Below are 23,131 nucleotides of genomic sequence, written 5' to 3' on the forward strand. Positions count from 1 at the left end.
CCTCATCTGAAAGTGTAGAAATTGTTTTTTTGATTCCAAAGTCTAAATGGACAATTTAAATTGTGAACAGCATTGGTCCCACACTGATCCTCATGGGAGCCCACTTTACACCTTCTGCACTCAGAATAACAGTCCTTTACTTCTGCTTTCTGTCTTGGGGTCAGCTCGCTATACATTCCACGACTTGTCTCCTAACACCGCAAGCTCTGACCTTATTCATTATTCTAATATGTGGTACCTCATCAAAGACTTTTTGGAAATTTAAGTATATTATATCGACCACATTACCCTGGTCTACTCTCCCTGTTACTTCTTCAATGAAATCAAAGAAGTTGGTCAAGCAAGACTTTTGCTTTTGAATCCACGCTGATTATACATAATTATATTTTTGGTTTATAGATATTCTTCTATTCTCTACTTTAGAAGGGATTCCATTATTTTCCTACCACCGAAGTTCCACTGACTGGTCTATAGTTCCCCGGACATGTTCCATCATCCATCTCAAATATAAGTATTACGTTAGCTATCCGCCATTCCTCTGACACTACACATTTTTCAAACTAATCATTAAATATTTGTAATAGTGCTCCTGCTATCTCTTCGCTGAATTATTTTAAAGTGTATGGATGTAATCCATCCAGACCAGGGGTTTAATCCTCCTTTCATTTGGTTTTTCATTTAATATTTCTCCTCTTTACTTATTGCAGTTATATAATTTCCCATACATTATTCCACCATCATGTCCATCTGCCCTGTGTCCCTGGTAAATACAGAGGCAAAGTAATTATTTCATATTTTATGTCATTTTTCCATTGCTTCATGTGATTTAATATTGTCCATCGATATGTGGCCCTATTCCCATCCGACATTCTTGTTTAAATGAATGTGCCTGTAGAAATTTAGATGAGCGATTATTTTATCGGCCACCTAATAGTGGGAAGGATAAAGAGGTGTAAATTTAGGTAAAATGCAGAAAGATTCAAGGTCTGTCGTGATAATTTGGGACTTCAACGTAAACTGGGAAAATAACCATGCAAAGGGAAAATGCAGGGGAGGATTTCCTGAAATCTGTATTAGAACTTTCTCCATCAGTATGTTTCCAGCACGATGGGGAAGAAAGCAGTTCTGGATCTCGGAAATGGATTAAGTAGAGCATGTTTCTGTGGAGGAGCATTGAGGAAACAGTGATCACAATATCAATAGGTTTAGAGTAGTTATGGAAAAGGAGAAGGTATAATCATGTGTTAAAATACCCAACTGTAGGAGGACTAATTTTTTGAGTTGAAAGGGATCCGGCCCAGGTAGATTGAAACCAAAGTTTTCTCGGTAAAACAGTAAATGCACATTGGGAGACTTTCAAAAAGGAGATAGATCGGGTAACGACTAGACACGTTCTCATGCAGGGAGCAGAAATAGCATGATAGCTAGCTGCAGCTCGGTGGATGAATGAAGATCAACTAAAACACAAAAACGGAAGCTTGTGATAAACTTCAGGCTCATATTTCAGCAGAGAACCAAGCAGAATACAGAATGTACAGAGAAGGACTATCAAAGGAGGAGGAAGTAGAATCAGCAGAAAAACAGGATATTCGCCCCTAGTACTTATCTGAGGAAGGACACACTTGCCTTGCAGGTGGTGCAACAGAGGTTCAACAGATTGATTCCTGGGATGAGAGGGCTGTCCGATGATGAGAGATTGTGTAGAATATGTCGATTCTCTCTTGCGTTTCGAAGAATCGGAGGTGATCTCGTTGAAACGGACAATATTCTGAAGGGGATTGACAGGGTAGATGTTGTGAAGCCTGGCTAGCTCAGTCGGTAGAGCATGAGACTATTAATCTCAGGGTCGTGGGTTTGAGCCCCATGTTCGTCAATTGCAGTTCCTTAAAATTTATGTTGCTTTCACGGGAAAACATCATTAATTAACACATTATCTTCTTTTGCACAATGAAAGAAATACGAAATGAGGGAGAGTTGATAATTTAATCATCTGTTCTGTGCTCTGCATAAGAACACAAGAACCAGGAGCAGGAGTCGGCCATTTGGCCCTTCGAGCCTGCCTTCTTTTGCACTGAAACAAATTATAACCGTGAGTTTAAATTAGCAGTGCAAGATATTTACAGGGCACCTTTCAATGCTTCACAAACCCATTCCTTTCACTACAGCCACCCGGGATCGTTTCCCGGTTTAGGAAGGATATTTGATATCACCGCTTGCAATTGAAGTGGAGTAATTTTATTCCGTCAGATGGATGTCCCAAAGCACTTCAGAGTGGTGTCAAAACAAATGAGTTTGCAATTTAAAACACTGAATGTCAGGAGTGGGATTTGAACCCACGCCTCCAGAGAAGACTGCGACCTGAACGCAGCGCCTTAGACCGCTCGGCCATCCTGACTGTGTGATGCTTTACTTACAAGCTATTACTCAGGAAAGTTTCGGACCGGGCGCTTGTTCAGTGTTGCTGGAAGGCCCAGTGATCGGGATATCCTCTCCCCCGGGGTTTTCCTGAGCCTCTGATCGGTGCACGGGGAGGTTTGGCCCGGGTTGGAGGTAGCTTACATCCCAGGGATGGACAATAACACTCTGAGCTCTGGAACTGGGGAAGAGCGAATAATTAATGAGCTGTTTGTGGGTTTCAAATGCAACTTAAATCTGATGGTATTAACCGATAGTGTTGTTTCACAGAATGAAAGAAATGCGAACAGGGACAATCGAAATTTCAATAACTGAACTTTAATAATGAGTGAAACTTTAACCCTTGATGAAGTTTTATCCCCGATCTGATTTTACACATTCTGTATTTGAGTAGATTAGTTTTAAAATGTTCATTGCTCATGCGACAATGTACCCTGGACTGCTTTTGTTCAATTTTATTGCAGACAAGTTTTTGCTTCACAAATAATGTTTCCGCCCAGGCTCGCAACAGAGACCTTTCGCGTGTGAGGCAAACATGATAACCGCTACACTACGGAAACTGCTGCTTAGCTCAGTGCCCAGATTGCAGTGTTCAGCAACAAGCTGAAATGCTCAATCCCTCTCTCTGCAAAAAGTTCCTTTCACAAACATTTCTCTGACCGGAACTGCACCAAACAACAATGTTCTCCTTTCAAAGTCATTAAACTCCCCAATTTCCACATCTGCAATGTTAAGGACAAGGACTGAAAGCGCTTTGCGATCAGAAAATTGCCGGAAACCCCTGTGGCTAATGACAGGACTTTTGATGGTTGATTTCCGTACACACCTTGTGTTATGTATTTAACCTTTGGCCACCTGTATCACACCACCACCAGATGGCCTACCTGTTGGAGTCCCAATGGTTCCCAGCATCCATTTGTATATATAAGCACACTGGAGTCTTATTAAAGGAGCTAATGTCATACTTACTCATTGTTCACAGTACTCAGTTTCATTCTTTATTATGAGCGTATCAATTGGCGACGAGACAACGAACAACCACGCAAAAATGCAAGTAACAGTTGGTATAACTTGATAACAGCACAGCTGGCAATGGTTGCGGAATATATTCGTGCAGCCAAAACGCACACTGACAACTTGGAACTGTGCGGCACCGAATCCTCAGGGAAAAACAATTAAAGGCTTTGTTCCTGAATGGGCTACGATCCACCAACCTTGCAGTTAATAGCTGAACGCCCTAATCCATTGCACCACAGAGACTGATATAGCATATATTGCAAGACGTCCCTGTGATATCTTCACAGAGCACAGCACACACAGCTTCCGAACATGCAGGCTGCTCTCTCGGAACTCTCCGGAAAGAGCCTGTTCTGTTTCATGATTAACTATACAGTTGCAGTACACAATACGTCCACATCCACAGTGTGGAGCTACAAGCATTACATGCTGACAGACATTGCAATCCCAAACTAGGGTGTCAGTCAGTTAAAGCTTCAGATTGCTCTGACCGGGATGGAACTTGTCCACTCTCAGTTGTACTTTTCCCAAATAAAGGGTGGGACATTCATTGTGGATGTGTGGAAGCAGTCTGGTCCCGCACACTGCAGACACTTCCATGTCACCGCCAACCAGCTCTCCCACAACCGGTGTGATCTACCTTCCAGCCTTCCGGTGCCTTGTCTGTGACGAAGTATTCTGACTGTCCCGAAGCCGGTATCCTTTGTCATCAATAGGGTTTTAAGTTGATTCGGTAATTTTTACCTGCTGGACACTCGAGGCACAAATTGTAGAGTGGAACACTTGCGTGGACCCCGGTTTTCTCGTGGTTGATTTTCCTGGTTAGGTCCGTCGGTCGCGGTGGTCCGGTTGATGCCTGTTACCAAGTCAGTTGGTATTGATGTTCCACTGATTGGTTTTTTGAAGTTCTTTTCTCCGATGTCGTGATGTATCTTCCTGTGTTTTCTTGCCGTGTGCTCTCGATCTTGATCTAGTTGTTCCAAAGTGATGGTCAGAAAAATAGGTTGCTCTTGGTACGATAGGCCCCCAGTTATACTCTGAGAGGCTGCTTAATCTTCGTGCCAAATTTAACGTTTCTTTTGTTTAAGTTTTGCTGCCCATTGATTTAAGTGTTCTTCTTTGTATAAGTTTTGGCGGACTAGCTAACTGAGACTTGATTAAATGTTTTAATCTGGTGTTGATAGACTTTGGGAGGGCGATACTCCTTCTTTATGAACTGATGAACTCTTGTCCATTGAAATAGCACTGCTTTGGCTTCGGGAAGTCTGGGCTGAGCCAGATATTTCTATACATGTTGAAAAGGTGTTGGAATATGGATGTGATATTTGGGTCCTGTGGGTAAGGTGGATAATGTTTCTTCCGTGGTCGATTGTTTAAATGCTAATCTTTTCTTGGAGCCTGACTATGGTTAAAGAGCTCCCCCAGACAAACTGATTAGCTACAATATCCAAACTCTAAATCCCACCCCTCTGTCACTGCAGCATTTCCCCACAGGCCCAAACGTGCCTTTTAAAATCCCAAACTTGGTTAAGACTTGTAGATTTCTTCCATATGCTTTTTAGGATCCCAAACTTTATGTTTACTCATCCCAAATCGAATTTCCTTTTCACTTGGGGGTTTCCACGAATCTTGGAATCTACATAGGCAGTCCCTCGGAATCGAGGAAGACTTGCTTCCACTCCGAAAATGAGTTCTTTGGTGGCTGAACAGTCCAATACTAGAGCCACAGACCCTATCACAGGTGGGACAGATAGTCGTTGAGGGAAGGGATGGGAGGGACAGGTTTGCCGAACGCTCTTTCTGCTGTCGACACTTGATTTCTGCATGCACTCGGCGATGAGACTCGAGGTGCTCAGCGCCCTCTCGGATGCACTTCCTCCACTTCGGGTGGTCTTGGGTCAGGGACTCCTGAGTGTCAGTGGGGATGTTGCACTTTATCAGGGAGGCTTTGATTGTGTCCTTGTAGAGTTTCTGCTGCCCACCTTTGGCTCGTTTGCCATGACGGAGCTCCGAGTAGAGCACTTGCTTTGGTAGTCTCTTGTCTGGCATGAGGACAATGTGGCCTGCCCAGTGGAGCTGATCGAGTGTGGTCAGTGCTTCAAAGCTGGGGATGTTAGCCTGAATAAGGTCGTAGATGTTGGTGCGTCTGTCCTCCCAGGGGATTTGTTGCATCTTCGGAGACATTGTTGGTGATATTTCTTCAGCAACTTGAGGTGTCAACTGTACATGGTCCATGTCTCTGAGCCTTACAGGAGGGCAGGTATTACTACAGCCCTGCAGACCATGAGCCTGGTGGCAGTTTTGAGGGCCTGGTCTTCAAACACTCTTTTCCTCAAGCGGCCGAAGGCTGCACTGGCGCATGGAGGCCGTGTTGAATCTCGTCGTCGTTGCCTGCTCTTGTTGATAGGAGGCTCCCGAGATATGGGAAGTGGTCCATGGTGTCCAGGGCCGCGCCGTGGATCTTGATGACTGGGGGGTAGTGCTGTGCGGTGAGGACAGGCTGGTGGAGGACCTTTGTCTTACGGATGTTTAACGTAAGGCCCATGCTTTCATAGGCCTCAGTAAATACATCGACAAAGTCCTGGAGTTTAGCCTCTAATGTGCGCGGACGCAGGCCTTGGTGAGGCCACACCTGGAATATTGTGTACAGTTTTGGTCTCCTAATCTGAGGAAGAACGTTCTTGCTATTGAGGGAGTGCAGCGAAGGTTCACCAGACTGATTCCCGGGAGGGCAGGACTGACATGTATAGAAAGACTGGATCAACTAGACTTATATTCACTGGAATTTAGAAGAATGAGAGGGGATTACATGGAAACATAAAATTCTGACGCGATTGGACAGGTTAGATGCAGGAAGTATGTTCCCGATGTTGGGGAAGTCCAGAACCAGAGGTCACAGTCTAAGGAAAAGGGGTAAGCCATTTAGGACCGAGATGAGGAGAAACTTCTTCACTCAGAGAATTCTGAACCTGTGGAATTCTCTACCACAGAAAGTTGTTGAGGCCAGTTCGTTCGATATATTCAAAAGGGAGTTAAATGTGGCAATTACGGCTAAAGGTATCAAAGGTATGAAGAGAAAGCAGGAAAGGGGTACTGAGGTGCATGATCAACCATGATCATATTGAATGGTGGTGCAGGCTCGAAAGGCCGAATGGCCTATTCCTGCACCTGTTTTCGATGTTTCTATGTTTCTATGTTTCTATGCAAAGCACAGAAAAAAATGGTTGAAGTATCGACTCTGCTTCAGTTAGCATTTCTTTCATTGTGCAAAAGAAGGTGACAGATTAATTAATGATGCAATCCCGTGAAAGCAACACAAAAGTTTAACAAAAAAACATAAGGTGGCTGGCAGGTGAGCGCTGCTTCTGACGCCCGGTGGGAATGGGCGGGGATTTTAAAGCCCCTTGCATTGTGAAACCTTCAGATAGTCAAACATTTCCGATGTGCTGTATCGACCTCGTGGCGCAATGGTAGCGCGTCTGACCCCAGATCACGTCGAGGTCACTGTTCTTCAGGGTAATTCGGGAATTAATATTTTCTTTGCTGTTTGGCAATAACCAGACCCTTGCTCCAAGGTTTGTATCACTGTTTCCCCGGTGTCAGGCAGAGATACGCATGCTGCCCTCATTTATTTCATGTGGCAGGACACAAAAGTTCAAAATCAACCTGCAGATGGCCACATACAGCATTAAATAGTCAGGATGGCCGAGCGGTCTCAGGTGCTGTGGTCAGTTTGTAGTTTTTTTTCTGGAAGCGTGGGTTCAAATCCCACTTCTTCATTCTCGTCATTGAGCAAAACTCATTGTTTGACACCACGACCAACTCCTGAAAAGTGGGATTCAGCAGTTCACCTGCTCGCTTCACATTTCTGTCTGACCAGGTGCTGAAAGTGGAGATGATTCCGCAGTATAGCGGTTAACACGTTCGCCTCACACGCGAAAGCTCACCGGGTGGGAATATTTTCTGGAACTTTCTCCTTGTGCTCAGAGGCGAGTTTGTTCTCCTCTGAAAGGTCATAAGATCATAAACTTGTAAGGATTAGGGGCCGGAGTAGGCCATTCAGCCCCTCTAGTCTGGTCCACCATTCAAGAAGATCCTGGCAGTTCCTCGACAGCAAGTTTAAACATCTGGGGCGGAGCCAACAGGCACCTGGCTGTAATCACCGACAAAAAGGTGTATTTTGCAGAAGCCCAGCAAACTCAGTCAGGAGATCATGAGATTCTAAAACGAGCGCCACATTGGGTGATTATTTTTCATAGAATTATATAATCAGAAGTTTACAGCACGGAAGGAGGCCATTTCGGCCGATTGTGACCGTGCCGGCCAATAACAGGCTCTCCAGCCTAATCCCACTTTCCAGCTCTCGGTCCATAACCCTGCAGGTTACGGCACTTCAGGTGCACATCCAAGCACGTTTTAAATGTGGTGAGCGTTTCTGCCTCTACCACCCTTTCAAGCAGTGAGTTCCAGACCCCCACAACACTCTGCATGAAGAATTTTCCCCTCAAATCCCCCCTACACCTACTACCAAGACTTTAAATTTATGCCCCATGGTTGTTGACCCCTCTGCGAAGGGAAATGGGCAAATTCTATCCAATATATCACGGCCCCTCATAATTGTACACACTTCAATGATGCCTCCCCTCAGCCCACTTTGTTCCAAGAAAAACAACTCCAGCCTATCCAATCTGTCCTCATAGCTAAGATTCTCCACTCCCGATAACATCCTCGAAATCTCCTCTGTAAGTCTCCAGTGCAATCACAGTCTTCTTCCTGTAAAGTGGTGACGAGAACTGCACGCAGTACTCCAGCTGTGGCCAAACCAGTGTTTTATATTCAAGCATAATCCACCTGCTCTCTTATTCTAGGCCTCGGCTAATAAAGGCCAGCATTCTGTATGTCTTCTTAACCAGCTAATCCACCTTGCCTGCTACCTTTAGGGATCTGTGGACATGCACTCCCAGGTCGCTTTGTTCCTCTACAATTCTCAATGTCCTAACCTTTAATGTTTAATCTCTTTCTATTGTGTCTGTAAGCACTCAAGTAATGACTCCATGAGGCAAGGTATTGTACTTGAACTGTGGTGACCTTAGTCCATTTATTGCAGCTCCTGAGTGAGGGTACAGGATGGTGAGCTCCGTTTTATACCTGGTTACCTGTCGTGTACCGGTGACCCCGAGATCTCCACCAGTTGCACCCTCTGGTGGTACAGGCATAGTGTATACAGTGTGAAGGTACATCCAGTAGTCTTATATAACTGTACATTGAGTGTACAGGGAGTATACTTATATTATACAGACACAACATCACTCTCCCCTTAGTCTTGTGCCACTGGCCTTTGCATTGTGTGCTCTGGCCCGAGACTAGAGTGCCCAAAGCCCTTGCACCTTGTCTATGCTTTGGCTTGGTTATCTCCCTGTGGACCCCCAAGTCCTTATTGCCACGACATTGGGAAATGGTCAGCAGTGGATGGTTGGAGGTTGCAGTGGGGGTTGTGTGGGTTCTGGGTGTGATCCATGTGTGTCCATGGCTACATACATCCATTCCCCCCCCCGTCACCCCCCCCCATATATAGACCATGTGTGTGGCTCAACACCTGCATGTGCAGACCTGTACAGACAGAAAGAACAAAAAAACATCGGATTAGTTACATCACTGTTTGGGTTCTGCAGTAGTGGAACAAGTACATTTTACAGGTAAGCTACATACGTGGTGTCACAGTCTTGCCCCTGGGTTGTGCAGGTGCAGGTGGGTGAGGACACCAGTTCCAGAGTAACCAGACTGTGTCCAGGTTGTCTGATGGCGGCGCTGTGTCCCCTGCCAGCTGGGTGGGCTCAGATCGCTCACCTGGCTGAGTCTCAGAGCCTTTGCCGTTGCCTCGTGGTCGGCAGAGCCACAGGAGTGTGTGGCCTCCCTGTCCACCTTTGAAGGCTGCGGTGTCTCCCTGCTGCTCTTCAGCGATAGTGGGAACCTTGTCATCCCAGGTCCTGTTGGGAGGTCAGGAGGGTGCTATCCGCTCGCTCCCAGTACTGGCCCTGGTGGCCAGAGAGGTGGAGCCGATCGGGGGCAGGGTACCGGTAGTGGTGCCTTTGCCGTCCGCTGATCACTGGCCCTGCAGCTGGTATGCTCCCTCTGTGTGTGGCCACACTCCCTGGGGTATCACATTGGGCCCGGAGGGGCAGGCTACATGATCGCGGGACCTGGGTGCTGACGGGAGGTTGCCCTTGGTTTTGTCGGCAGACATGTAAATCGCAGCATCGCACGTCATCACTTCGTTTACTCTCACAATACATTGGTTCTGATCGCAAGTGCCCGACTTATCATGATTAGTTACATTTACCAACTTGAAATTGTCAGTTACATCTTTTACATTTGTATCACCATCATCGCTGTATAAACATAGAAACATAGAAACATAGAAAATAGGTGCAGGAGTAGGCCATTCGGCCCTTCTAGCCTGGAACGCCATTCAATGAGTTCATGGCTGAACATGCAAATTCAGTACCCCCTTCCTGCTTTTTCGCCATACCCCTTGATCCCCCTAGTAGTAAGGACTTCATCTTCTCCGTTTTGAATATATTTAGTGAATTGGCCTCAACTACCTTCTGTGGTAGAGAATTCCACAGGTTCACCACTCTCTGGGTGAAGAAGTATCTCCTCATCTCGGTCCTAAATGGCTTACCCCTTATCCTTAGACTGTGACCCCTGATTCTGGACTTCCCCAACATTGGGAACATTCTTCCTGCATCCAACTTGTCTAAACCCATCAGAATTTTAAACGTTTCTATGAGGTCCCCTCTCATTCTTCTGAACTCCAGTGAATACAAGCCCAGTTGATCCAGTCTTTCTTGATAGGTCAGTCCCACCATCCCGGGAATCAGTCTGGTGAACCTTCGCTGCACTCCCTCAATAGCAAGAATGTCCTTCCTCAAGTTAGGAGACTAAAACTGTACACAATACTCCAGGTGTGGCCTCAACAAGGCCCTGTACAACTGTAGCAACACCTCCCTGCCCCTGCACTCAAATACCCTCGCTCTGAAGGCCAACATGCCATTTGCTTTCGTAACCGCCTGCTGTACCTGCATGCCAACCTTCAATGACTGATGTACCATGACACCCAGGTCTCGTTGCACCGCCCCTTTTCCTAATCTGTCACTATTCAGATAATAGTCTGTCTCTCTGTTTTTACCACCAAAGTGGATAACCTCACATTTATCCACATTATACTTCACCCGCCATGCATTTGCCCACTCAAGAGTGGAACTGTCCCTTTAATTGTGATGGGTTGCCGGTCTCCTTTTAGAGGGTCTTGCAAACTTTACCCCAATCCGGTTCGCCGCTCGGCGTCACGTGATGCTCCCTTTTGGTCTGGCTGCCGCCATCTTGACTTCAGGCGCTTCACCTCGTGGTTTGGACGCCATCTTCTTTCTCTCCATGGGGTAGGCTGCGGTGATCCTTTTCTCCCCAGGTTCTGCCACGGAAGCCGGGAAGTTACCTTCTGCGTGCATTTTCTTCTCTGGAGTCCTGCCACTGGAGCCTGGAAGGTGAGGTCTGGTTGTTTGGGCTGGATCATCTCGCCGTTGGTTTGAGCGGTCTGTGTCGTCGCCTCACAGTCGAGTTGGGCGGTTGGTTTTTCAGGTGTGGTGCTGGATCCAACTTCGGGGCCGCGGAGGACGTCGATCGCTGGAGGTTGGAGCTTTTCCCAGCTCCAAGTGATCTTTTTCATCCACCTTCTTCCTAATAGCTTTGGACCATCACCAGCAATGATCCACAAAGGTAACCTGTACATCGCGCCGCCATGGGACACCTGGACATCCACGGTGCCAACGACTGGGATGTATCGTTTGTGTAGGTGAGCAGCTTCACTTTGATCGGGATCATTTGACGTCGTTCGATTGGATTGTCACCGAATTTCTCAAAGGCCACCTGATTCATCAGTGAATGGCTCGCCCCTGTGTCCACCTCCATCGTGACTGGAACATTATTGATTTCAACTTCAATTTTCACCGGGGAACTCTCGGTGGTGCAGGTAAACACTCCGTACACCTCATTGTCGCTGGACTCCGGATGATCAGCCAACTCTTCATCGACTCGGTGAGTACGATTTCTCTTGCATATTCGCTGGAGGTGGCCCTTCATGTTACAGCCTTTGCAAGTATAGTCTTTATAGCGGCACTGGTGGGCCCTGTGATTTCCTCCACAGCGCCAGAATGGGGTTGGCCGGTTGGCCCCATGTGGTGGACTCAGGATTGCGGGACTCAGGGTTCTCTTCTCTCTTCCCTGAGAGAGACTGCTAGCAGCAGCCCTGCCTCTAAAAGGCACCAGTCGGTTCACAGTACTTGGCGGGTTAGAGTCCTGGGGGTGAGACATCCACTTGGAGATGCAGGCCGAGATCATGAATACCTGGCTCACGTTAATTGCCTTCTGTAGGGTGACCGTGGTGTCTGCAAAGAGCAGCCTGTGGAGAAGGTCCTCGTGGCCGATTCCAGTAACAAAGATGTACCTTAGTGCTTTGGTGAGGTGATCGCTAAAAGCACATGGTGCAGCCAATCGTTTCAGGTTTTCAGCATATTTTGCGATTTCTTGGCCTTCGTGCCACCGGTGGGGAGAGAACCGGTGTCTGGCTGTGAGGATGCTCTCTTTAGGTTTGAGCTGTTCCTGTATCAGCGTTATGAGCTCCACATATGTTGTTGTCTTCTCTGGGACTAGCAAATCCCTGACAAGGCCACAGACGGTGGGCCCACAACTGCTGAGCAGGATAGCTCAGCACTTATCAGCCAGCGAGGTCGGGTCGTCTCCCGCCAGGTCGTTCGCAATAAAGAAGTGTTCGAGCCTTTCCCCAAAGGCCTCCCAATCTTCGCCATCGGCGAATTGTTCAAACGTGCCAAGGTTAGCCATTGTCGTGTGGAAATTCGTATTCTCGTCACCAGTTATTGTGTCTGTAAGCACTCTAGTAATGAATCCACGAGGTAAGGTATTGTACTTGAACTGTGGTGACCTTAGTCCATTAGTCAGGGAAAGCATTTTTACAGAGCAATTTGTCCAAAATAATTCAAGTCTGTGAGAGACTGCGACAATAATTGTTTCAATCATCATTCATCCACCCACATGTGTTGCACACTGAAGGAAATACAAATATGTTTGCTGACCGACGGCAGAATTTTAATAACTTTTTATACAGCCATAGAATCAGCAGAAAAACAGGTTATTCGGCCCATAGTACCTAATATATAGCCCATATTACAAGAGTAAGGAAATCTTGCTACAATTCTACAGGGCCTTGGTGAGACCACACCTGGAGTACTGCGCACAGTTTTGGTCTCCTTATCTGAGGAAGGATATACTTGCCTTGGAGGTGGTAGAACAGAGGTTCACCAGATTGATTCCTGGGATGAGAGGACTGTCCTATGGTGAGAGATTGTGTAGAATATGCCGATACTCTCTGGAGTTGAGAAGAATGAGAGGTGATCTCATTGAAACGGATAATATTTTGAAAGGGATTGACAGGGTAGATGTTGAGCAGCCCGGCGAGCTCAGTCGGTAGAGCATGAGATTCATAATCTCAGGGTCGTGGGTTCGAGTTGGGCGAATTATTTTCCTTAAACTTTATGTTGCTTTCACTGGAAAACATCTTTAATGAACCCATGATCTTCTTTGCACAATAAAAGGAATGCGAACTGAGGGAGAGTTGATAATTTAATCATTTGTTCTGTGATCTGCATAAGAACACAAGAACTAGGAGCAGGAGTCTACCATTTGGCCCTTCGAGCCTGCCATCTTTTGCACCGAAACAAATTATAACCGTGTTTTTAAATTAGCAGTGCGAGATATTTAGAGGGCACCTTCACAAACCAGGATTCGATCCCAGGTGGCTGTCGTGAAAGGAACGTGCTACAGCCACCTGGGATCGATTCCTGGTTTGTGAAGTAAATTTGATATCACCGTTTGTATTTGAAGTGGAGTAATTTTATGAAGTTAGATGGATGTCCCAAAGCACTTCAGGGTGGTGTCAAAACAAATGATTTTGAAATTAAACACAATGAATGTTCGGAGTGGGATTTAAACCCATGCCTCCAGAGAAGACTGTGACCTGAGCAGTGCCTTCGACCGCTCGGCCATCCTAACTGTTGGATGTATTTGTTACAAATTATTACTCTGGAAAGTTTCAGTCCGGGCACTTGTTCAGTGCAGCTGGAAGTCCCAGTGACCGGGATATCCTCTTCCCTGGGGTTTTCCTCAGCCTGTGCTCGGTGTACAGGGAGCTTTGGCCCAGGCCTGAGGTAGTTTGCATCATGCGTCAATGTACCCTGGAATGCTTTTGTTCAATTTTATTGCAGACATGTTTTTGTTTCAACAACAATGTTTCTGTCCGTGATCGAGCTGCGGACTTTTCACCAGTGAGGCGAACGTGATCAGCACTGCACTTCGCAAGCTGCTGCTCAGCTCAGTGCCCAGAGAGAAGTGTTCAGCAACAAGCTGAAATGCTCAATCCCTCTCTCTGCAAAAAGTTCCTTTCACAAACATTTCTCTGACCGGAGCTGCACAAAACAACAATGTTCTCCTTTCAAAGTCAAAAACTCCCGAATTTCCACGTCTGCAATTTTCTGGACAAGGACAAGGACTGAAAGCGCTTTGTGATCAGAAAATTGCCGGAACCCCTGTGGTTAATGACAGGGCATTTGATGATTGATTTCCGTACACACCTTGGAATTCAGGAGAACCGATTTCGTGGTTTGAAGTTCGAGGTAAACCCACGGGGCGGAGCCAACAGTCGCCTGTCAGCAATCAGCGACAGGAACATACAACTTAAGCAGGCTCGGCTATCAACGGCATTATCATCGCCGAATCCCCCACCATCAACATCCTGGGGGTCACCATTGACCAGAAACTTAACTGGACCAGTCACATAAATACTGTGGCAACAAGAGCAGGTCAGAGGCTGGGTATTCTGCGGTGAGTGTCTCAACTCCTGACTCCCCAAAGCCTTTCCACCATCTGCAAGGCACAAGTCAGGAGTCTGATGAAATACTCTCCACTTGCCTGGATGAGTGCGGTTCCAACAAGACTCGAGAAGCTCGACACCATCCAGGAAAAAGCAGCCCACTTATTGGGCACCCCATCCACCACCTCCAACATTCACTCCCTCCACCACCGGTGCACCGTGGCTGCAGAGTGTTCCATCTACAAGATGCACTGCAGCAAATCACCAAGGCTTCTTTGGCAGCTACTCCCAAATCCGCGACCTCTACCGCCTAGAAGGACAAGGGCAGCAGGCGCATGGGAACACCATCACCTCCGTTCTCGGGGAGTGGGTGAACAGCCAGAGATCGTGGTCCATATCAGGACCAATGACATGGGTAGCAAGAGAGATGAGGTCCTGCAGGCAGAGTTTAGGGAGCTAGGGGAGAGATTAAAAAGCAGGACTTCAAAGGTAGTAATCTCCGGATTACACTCGGTGCCACGAGCTAGTGAGTACAGAAATAGGAGGATAGAGCAGGTGAATACGTGGCTGGAGAGATGGTGCAGGCAGGAGGGCTTTAGTTTCCTGAGGCATCGGGACCACTTCTGGGCGAGGTTGGACCTGTACAAGCCGGACAGTTTGCACCTAAACAGAGCCGGGACCAATATCCTCGCGGGGGGGGTTTGCTCGTGCTGTTGGGGAGGGTTTAAACTAGTTTGGCAGCGGGATGGGAACCTGAAAATAGATTCAGTAGGGAGGGAAGTAATGCTGGAATTAGAAAGCAAAAATAAAGAAAGTGAGTTTGAAAGAGAGAGGAAACAAGCAGGTAAAAAGGGTAAATAAACAAATTGAAAGACACTGTTGTAGGAAGGCAAAGGCACCTGCTGAATATATAAATGTATGTATGTTTAAAATGTTAGCCAAATATAAAATGGCTGCCAGGGGGCTTAGCAAAGCATGATGGGGACTCGGTAAGCCAAGTTAGCTAAAACTGCTGACTGAGCGCTGACCCTGCAGAGTCTGGTACCAGGAATGTGTTGAATCAACAACTTGAGGCAAGATAGTATACAGAACACTGCGGTACCGAGTACGGAATGTCCTCAAGTCAGTGACCCCCAGATGGGGTGCCTAGCAACCACGGAGATAATGAGTTAGGCACCGGTGGAACAAATGATTAACGGAGATAAGGGAGGTCTGGAAAACATCACACGGATATGAATCAGCCCCGAACTGTCATGAACTGATCATGCAGCCCCCTGATGTACCAGGGTTAATTCTATTGGCCCATTTAAACCTATATGTAATATATAATCATTATGATTGGATTATGTCCAGCCAAAGTGGGCTGAGTAACTGTAATGAACGATTGTAAAACATATAAATATCGATGAATTTTTTTGTTCGGCGGAGTAGAGTGCCTGGAGTTGGACCAGAGGCTCTCTCCTTGCCGGCATAATAAAGGCCATTTTTGCATTGGAACCGACCCCGATTGTCGAGTGATTCTTCCATGAAAACATTTCCGCTTGCAGTGGCGTCATGAACAGGATTTCGTGGAGTCGCTGGAAGTCCTTGGAAGAACCTGGGTGAGTATCAACAAATTTTAATTATAAAGGGTGCAGAAGGTGGAGGCCGGTTGACCGACACGAGGAGATGGTCTAATATCTCAAACGCCTAGCCTGAGCCTGAATTAAGAGGACTTTTGTCCCACGTGACGGCCAGGAACTAAGTAGGCGTAGGGCACACACTTAGACCGTAGGATCGTGATACCGAGCGACATCTCCTGGACCCAGTAGTGTGATTTGAAAATATACCCCGGAGACCAGGCGGTGCACAGCGACCAAAGGAAACCAAACCTGTGAACAGGGTCGGACCGACAGACAAAACGGTGGTAGGTAGTCTTTAAGGAGGCGTGGGGCACTGCGGGAATTGCTTAAACGCGTTTTAAGAATTGTATAAGTTTGTGTAATTGCAGAACTTGTGACCTGACAGTAGCCAGGAGACGGTCTGCTACAAGTTACACAAGGAAGAAAGTGGATCTCTGAGAGTCCATTCTTAACGGTTCTAGTCCTACCCGGGAATGGCCAATAAATCAAGTAATCTCGAGTGGGGACTAGAAGGGTCCCTTACCTGCCACCTGGCGGAAAAACAAAATAAACTAATTGAGAAGATGATTAAGTCAGGATGGAACCCCCAGGACCCGCCATCAAATCAACGGGAATGGTGGGAGAAGGAAAGGAAAGATAAAGATGAGAAAGCCGTGGTCTTAATTCTTCAAGCCCACATAAAATTAACAGAGGAGGTTCATCAATATGTAAGAAATAAAAAAACCTGATAGTGATGATCTTAAGTGAAGTATGGATCCAAGAATAGAGCCAGCCAAACAATAAACTTTGCTGAATGAAAAGAGACTTTTTTGAATGTCTGTCTAGGAAAGAGATAAAGAATGGAGAAGGGAAGCTGTAATGTCTTTTAAAAAAGCCTGTGTCTCTGGAGGCTGCAGGCTGGGGAAGTACGCTCCCATTTTTCCTTTGTGTAAAACCTTGAAGCGAAAGCTTTTAGCTCAGGAAAGAGATTTTTAAATTACAGATTGGCAGTACAATACTTGAATTGTGATTTTGAGATATTTCAGCTGATTCTCATTGATAAACATTTTGGTTGTATAGGAAAATCTTGGGTTTGGAAGCATTTTTAATAAAAGTAGACATACTGCGTCAGGAACTGAAGCTTAAAAAAGATGTAATTTATGAGATATAGTACCACAAAATTGAAGTTACAGAGCAAAAGATTAGAGTTTTTGATCAGCTTCTAAAACGGAAATTAGGCAAAAAAATCCAGTAATACCATATTTGACATTCTGTAATTCAACAATAAATACAAATTCTACAAAAGGGGAGCAGAAATTAGGATGGGAACAGTGAAGAGTTAATTTTGTTGTGAAGGTTTCAAGTACCACTGGTTAAGAAAAGGCACAACAAAATGCGATACATTTAAAACAAAAAGTTAAATCTGATCTCTTTTAAAAAATAAAACTAAAAGGTTTGGAAAAAAAGACGTAACGTACTAAATAAGTGCTGAAAAAAAAGTGTTTGCGATGGAAAAAGAAATAAAAGGGGTCAGAGGCTCTAGTAAGGAGGAGGAACTGAGGGAAATCCTTATTAGTCGGGGAATTGTGTTGGGGAAATTGATGGGATTGAAGGCCCATAAATCCCCAGGGCCTGATGGACTGCATGCCAGAGTACTTAAGGAGGTGGCCTTGAAAATAGTGGATGCATTGACAGTCATTTTCCAACATTCCATTGACTCTGGATCAATTCCTATCGAGTGGAGTGTAGCCAATGTAACCCCACTTTTTAAAAAAGGAGGGGGAGAATAAACAGGGAATTATAGACCGGTCAGCCTGACCTCAGTAGTGGGTAAAATGATGGAATCAATTATTAAGGATGTCATAGCAGCGCATTTGGAAAGAGGTGACATGATAGGTCCAAGTCAGCATGGATTTGTGAAAGGGAAATCATGCTTGACAAATCTTCTGGAATTTTTTGAGGATGTTTCCAGTAGAGTGGACAAGGGAGAACCAGTTAATGTGATATATTTGGACTTTCAGAAGGCTTTCGACAAGGTCCCACACAAGAGATTAATGTGCAAAGTTAAAGCACATGGGATTGGGTGTAGTGTGCTGACATGAATTGAGAACTGGTTGTCAGACAGGAAGCAAATAGTAGGAGTAAATGGGCACTTTTCAGAATGGCAGGCAGTGACTAGTGGGGTACCTCAAGGTTCTGTGCTGGGGCCCCAGCTGTTTACACTATACATTAATGATTTAGACGAGGGGATTAAATGCAGTATCTCCAAATTTGCGGATGACACTAAGTTGGGTGGCAGTGTGAGCTGCGAGGAGGATGCTATGAGGCTGCAGAGTGACTTGGATAGGTTAGGTGAGTGGGCAAATGCATGGAAGATGAAGTATAATGTGGATAAATGTGAGGTTATCCACTTTGGTGGTAAAAACAGAGACAGACTATTATCTGAATGGTGACAGATTAGGAAAAGGAGAGGTGCAACGAGATCTGGGTGTCATGGTACATCAGTCATTGAAGGTTGGCATGCAGGTACAGCAGGTGGTTAAGAAAGCAAACGGAATGTTGGCCTTCATAGCGAGGGGATTTGAGTACGGGGCAGGGAGGTGTTGCTGCAGTTGTACAGGGCCTTGGTGAGGCCACACCTGGAGTATTGTGTACAGTTTTGGTCTCCTAACTTGAGGAAGGACATTCTTGCTATTGAGGGAGTGCAGCGAAGGTTCACCAGACTGATTCCCGGGATGGCGGGACTGACCTATCAAGAACGACTGGATCAACTGGACTTGTATTCACTGGAGTTCAGAAGAATGAGAGGGGACCTCATAGAAACGTTTAAAATTCTGACGGGTTTAGACAGGTTAGATGCAGGAAGAATGTTCCCAATGTTGGGGAAGTCCAGAACCAGGGGTAACAGTCTAAGGATAAGGGGTAAGCCATTTAGGACCGAGATGAGGAGAAACTTCTTCACCCAGAGAGTGGTGAACCTGTGGAATTCTCTACCACAGAAAGTTGTTGAGGCGATTTCACTAAATATATTCAAAAAGGAGTTAGATGAAGTCCTTACTACCACGGAGTTCAAGGGGTATGGCGAGAAAGCAGGAAGGGGTTACTGAAGTTACATGTTCAGCCATGAACTCATTGAATGGCGGTGCAGACTAGAAGGGCCGAATGGCCTACTCCTGCACCTATTTTTCTATGTTTCTATGTTTCTATAACTTACTAAATACTAGTTGATATTGGCTGTGAAAAAGATATTGGTTTAATTGGGAAAAGGAAAAAAAAATTGGAGGAGGTAAAAGACACTCTCCATTGATAATGATTTTAAATTACGAGAAAGTTTCACTGCAGTTTGAAAAGATTTCCAGAATAGACGTTATTAATCAAGAAAAGTCCCGAACAGACTAAACAAGCAGAAGGGTTTTGAAAATAACGAGGAGAAAAGATCTAAGCTATGCGAAATCAGCAGAGAGAGAAATAAAACACAAGATTTGCCCATTGAACGGGACTGTTAAAAAAACCCCGAAATGATGGCATGTTAACAGCTTGTGTGAACATTGGATTTCAGTAAACAAAATAGCTATTAAAAATGTGTGTTCTTATTTCAACAAAAATCTTTGGCAAGTACTTGAATTCGATGTTAAGCAAAAAAATTGGAGTTTTATCTAAAATGCTGTCTTTACCGATGAGACGATTTTTATTGGGACCACTTTACGAATGATTTCTGCTATTTTAACGGATTCCTAATTTCTAAGCAAGTTTTGAAGGCACAAAGATTTGGATGATTACGCGAAGTCACGTAATGACATCAGGCCTTCTTACAAACCTGTAAAGGAGTTAATCCTTTCCATTGACCGCTGTTTTACACTGGACCTTACTCATTTGAATTTCTTACTAAAATAAAGAAGACTCACCTGACAGACAGTGGAAATGGTGGGATAGTCAGAATAAAAATAAAACAGAACTAGCTGGTCAAGAGTTAAAAGCGAAGATAAATAAGCTGGAAGAGATTTAAAAAAACAGGACCAGACGGATAGTGCAGTGTGCAGCCAAAGCACCATCACCTGTGGCAATCGAGCCAATGTATCCCACGGTGGGTCGGTGTAGTCCACAAACCCAACCTAACAGTAAAGCAGACTGGGATGTTTGGAGGAATAGTGGTGGCATTGGTGTTGATTAGAGTTTGGATAATATTTAGATGGTTCATCGTGCAGGCTCGAGCACAGCAGGCTCAAATACAAAACCGACTGCAGCCCAGACAGGGACATGAAGTGATCGAGATGGCACGACTATAAAGAATATGGATAACCTAACCCTTACATCCGGTTCCACAGAGTGACCGCGACACAAGTAGACCAGAACCTAACATCTGGTGACGACCAGGCTATCTGTTTAAAATTTGCAGATAAAACCATCACCGAGATGGGACTGCAGTGGTGACTTCGACTCTGGGGACTCATGATACTGGGAACCTTGAGGCCCACACAAGCACTGCATAATACAGACGGACTACGAGAGATGCAGCACACGCAAGAAAGACACAACTGTATCAACTATAGGGTTTTGTTTACTTTGACTGACGAAATATGCATTCCAGCAATCAAGGACTGGAGCAAGAACAGAACTGATTTTAACACGTGGCTGCAAATAAATCCGGATAAGAATAGAGTATGTGTGCGATACTCTACGGGTACAAGAAGCAGTTGCATTAGACGAAGGGAGGCCGGTGGGGCCCGATGAATGTACCTTTGGAATAATTTGCTCGCCTCCTGCCCAGCCACAACCGTTAGTCACCCACAAAGTGGGGGTGGGGCTGTGTGGATACTATGAGGAGGTAGAGGCTGCCGCAATATCGTTGTATGTATGCTTCTCACCCCCTCCGACACCACGCCCCATAAGAACCACCACACTGCCCATGGAATTGTCATGTCCAACAATTACAAGGGGACCAGAAAATGGGATTGTGCTGTCCAACGAGGGTGAACTATTGTATAATAATGTTAAGCATGAAATTGTGCCTGTCCTGATCAATATCTCAGGTATACAGATGCCGGAATATTGTACAGAACAGGCAAGAAATATGTATAATGTATGAAGTAAAGTTGTAATGCAGCAGGCTGCCGATGGCCATGGGTGCCAGTAGATTCCGAGGACAGGAGCCAGTTCATAGGACTAAGAGGGAAATAGTTAATGATGTTGCGACCGGTTTTAATGCTGGAACCTCCATAGTAAACTCACTGGACACACAAAGGCTAAATGAAAGGGTGGAGCAGCTTAAAAGGGTGATGAAGGGATTATTAGAACGGGAAGAGCGGACTCAGGAAGGTCAATCCGAACTCGGAAGAGAGGGTGCTGAAATCCAATTGGATGGCCTCTCGGTCCTGAAAGCTCAGGCAAAAACAATCAATCACCTTATCAACAGAGAGAGAGAAGATACCGCAAAACTTAGACAGGGACAACTCTGTCACGCTTATGGCCTATGGATGGTGGGACAGATACGACACAACCACGATCATATCCAAAGGGGGGAGTTTCCAGACCGGATAGACAGCCCACATCTGGCTCAGTTGGCCAAACTGAAGGGGACACTGGGTAATTGCACTCTGAAGGGACTAACCAGAGTATGCCCAGTGATCTCAAACTGCCGAAAGTGCAAAGCTGCCGGAGTGGAAATAGCCCTGATGATACCTATAGTCACACAAGACTCAGGACCGTTTCCCCTTTATCAACTGTAGAATATCGGGATCATACGGGAAAACACCTCCCTCCATTACTATCTGACCGCAGCCCCTGCTGTCCGCAGAGACAACACACTCTACGGGATCTCCCTGACGGGATGCAAGCAGACGGGTGACATTATGGTGTGCCCTCACCCGGTGGGACAGCAAGAACTAGTCGAATGTGGATTTAATCCAACCGATGGATGTGTATTGGAAATAGTACCTGCCCCCACTCATTTTGCCAGAACAGGTAACGGGGGCAAAGGGAAATACTGTGTCTCTACCACGGCACAATCATATCGGTACAATGGCTTACAATGCCAGATCGCGCAAACAAACTTTTGCCTCACAGCCCTACGACCTCACAATAGGACAAGCCCGCATTATCCAGGTTAGACACCGAGGCCCAAAATCATTAACGCCATCGATCAGCTCCACGATCACCTGCAGTATTATGACGAGCAGAGCAGGCCCCTATCCCACATTTAGTTGCAGTATTAAGGGAACTAAGACTCAGAGTAGGCCAGTGTGTCAGACTCTACCACCAACTACAGACAAAGATTAAAATACTGGAGAAGGATACTGACCAAGAGTTACAAAACCAGAGTTGGTGGAGGAGGGTCTGGGACTGGGGCATGAACGTAAACATCCACCCCTGGATTGGAATAATATCACACATGCTGGTAGGGATACAGCTGGTCTTAGCACTAACATGGAGAATCATGGCCTGTCGATCCTGCAGGCATTATGCACGACAAAGGAGTATCAGAACAAGGGCTCAAGTAAATAAAATGACTTGTCCAGCAGAGGGACAGGGGAATCTGAACTATATCAATTTGATCTAAGCAACTGGGACTTCTGACACCACATGACTGGCCAGCACGTTGTGACAGGAAGTACCGGGTGGTACATAAAATTATAAGTCGAGTAACAAATAATGTTGTCGGTTAAAGGAGACTAGGATTAGTCCATTACCGAAAGGGGGGATTGTTGTAGGGCAAAGGCAAAGGCACCTGCTGAATATATGTCTGCATATATGTATGTGTAAAATGGTAGCCAGATGCAAAATGGCTGCCAGGGATTCTGCAAAGCACTAGGGGAATTCAGCTAACAGTTAGCTTGAATACATTTTTGGGTAGCTGATGACACTGCAGTTCCATGTACAGGAACACTGGAAAGAGCGAGCTCAGCAGAACGTCCTTAATCAACAAACCACAGAAAGATGTCCTAGCAGAATACTGAACAAAGAAATTCCTGTGACTGTATAAGGATAAGGTGGTTAGGTGCAGACAGAACCCAAGGACAGTAGAGATAAGGGGATCTGGAGAATATCACGAGGCCATTAATAAGCCTCATCTAAAACATGAGGTGATCACGCAGTCCCCTGGTGCCTGTGGGCCAATTCCATTGGCCCAGTGGAATCGATTTGTAATTTATAGTCGTTA

At 45.8% G+C, this 23,131-nt stretch overlaps 2 non-coding genes across 2 annotated transcripts; one reads left to right on the forward strand and one right to left on the reverse strand.

Moving 5' to 3' along the window:
* The first annotated feature begins 1,800 nt into the window (after positions 1-1,800).
* Positions 1,801-1,873, forward strand: trnan-auu (transfer RNA asparagine (anticodon AUU)). Its single transcript has one exon. It is a non-coding gene; the product is annotated as a tRNA-Asn (tRNA).
* Positions 1,874-2,312: 439 nt separating this feature from the next.
* Positions 2,313-2,395, reverse strand: trnal-cag (transfer RNA leucine (anticodon CAG)). The gene has a single exon. It is a non-coding gene; the product is annotated as a tRNA-Leu (tRNA).
* Positions 2,396-23,131: the final 20,736 nt, after the last annotated feature.

The sequence above is a fragment of the Pristiophorus japonicus genome, unplaced genomic scaffold, assembly GCF_044704955.1.
Source record: "Pristiophorus japonicus isolate sPriJap1 unplaced genomic scaffold, sPriJap1.hap1 HAP1_SCAFFOLD_52, whole genome shotgun sequence".
Lineage (NCBI taxonomy): Eukaryota > Metazoa > Chordata > Chondrichthyes > Pristiophoridae > Pristiophorus > Pristiophorus japonicus.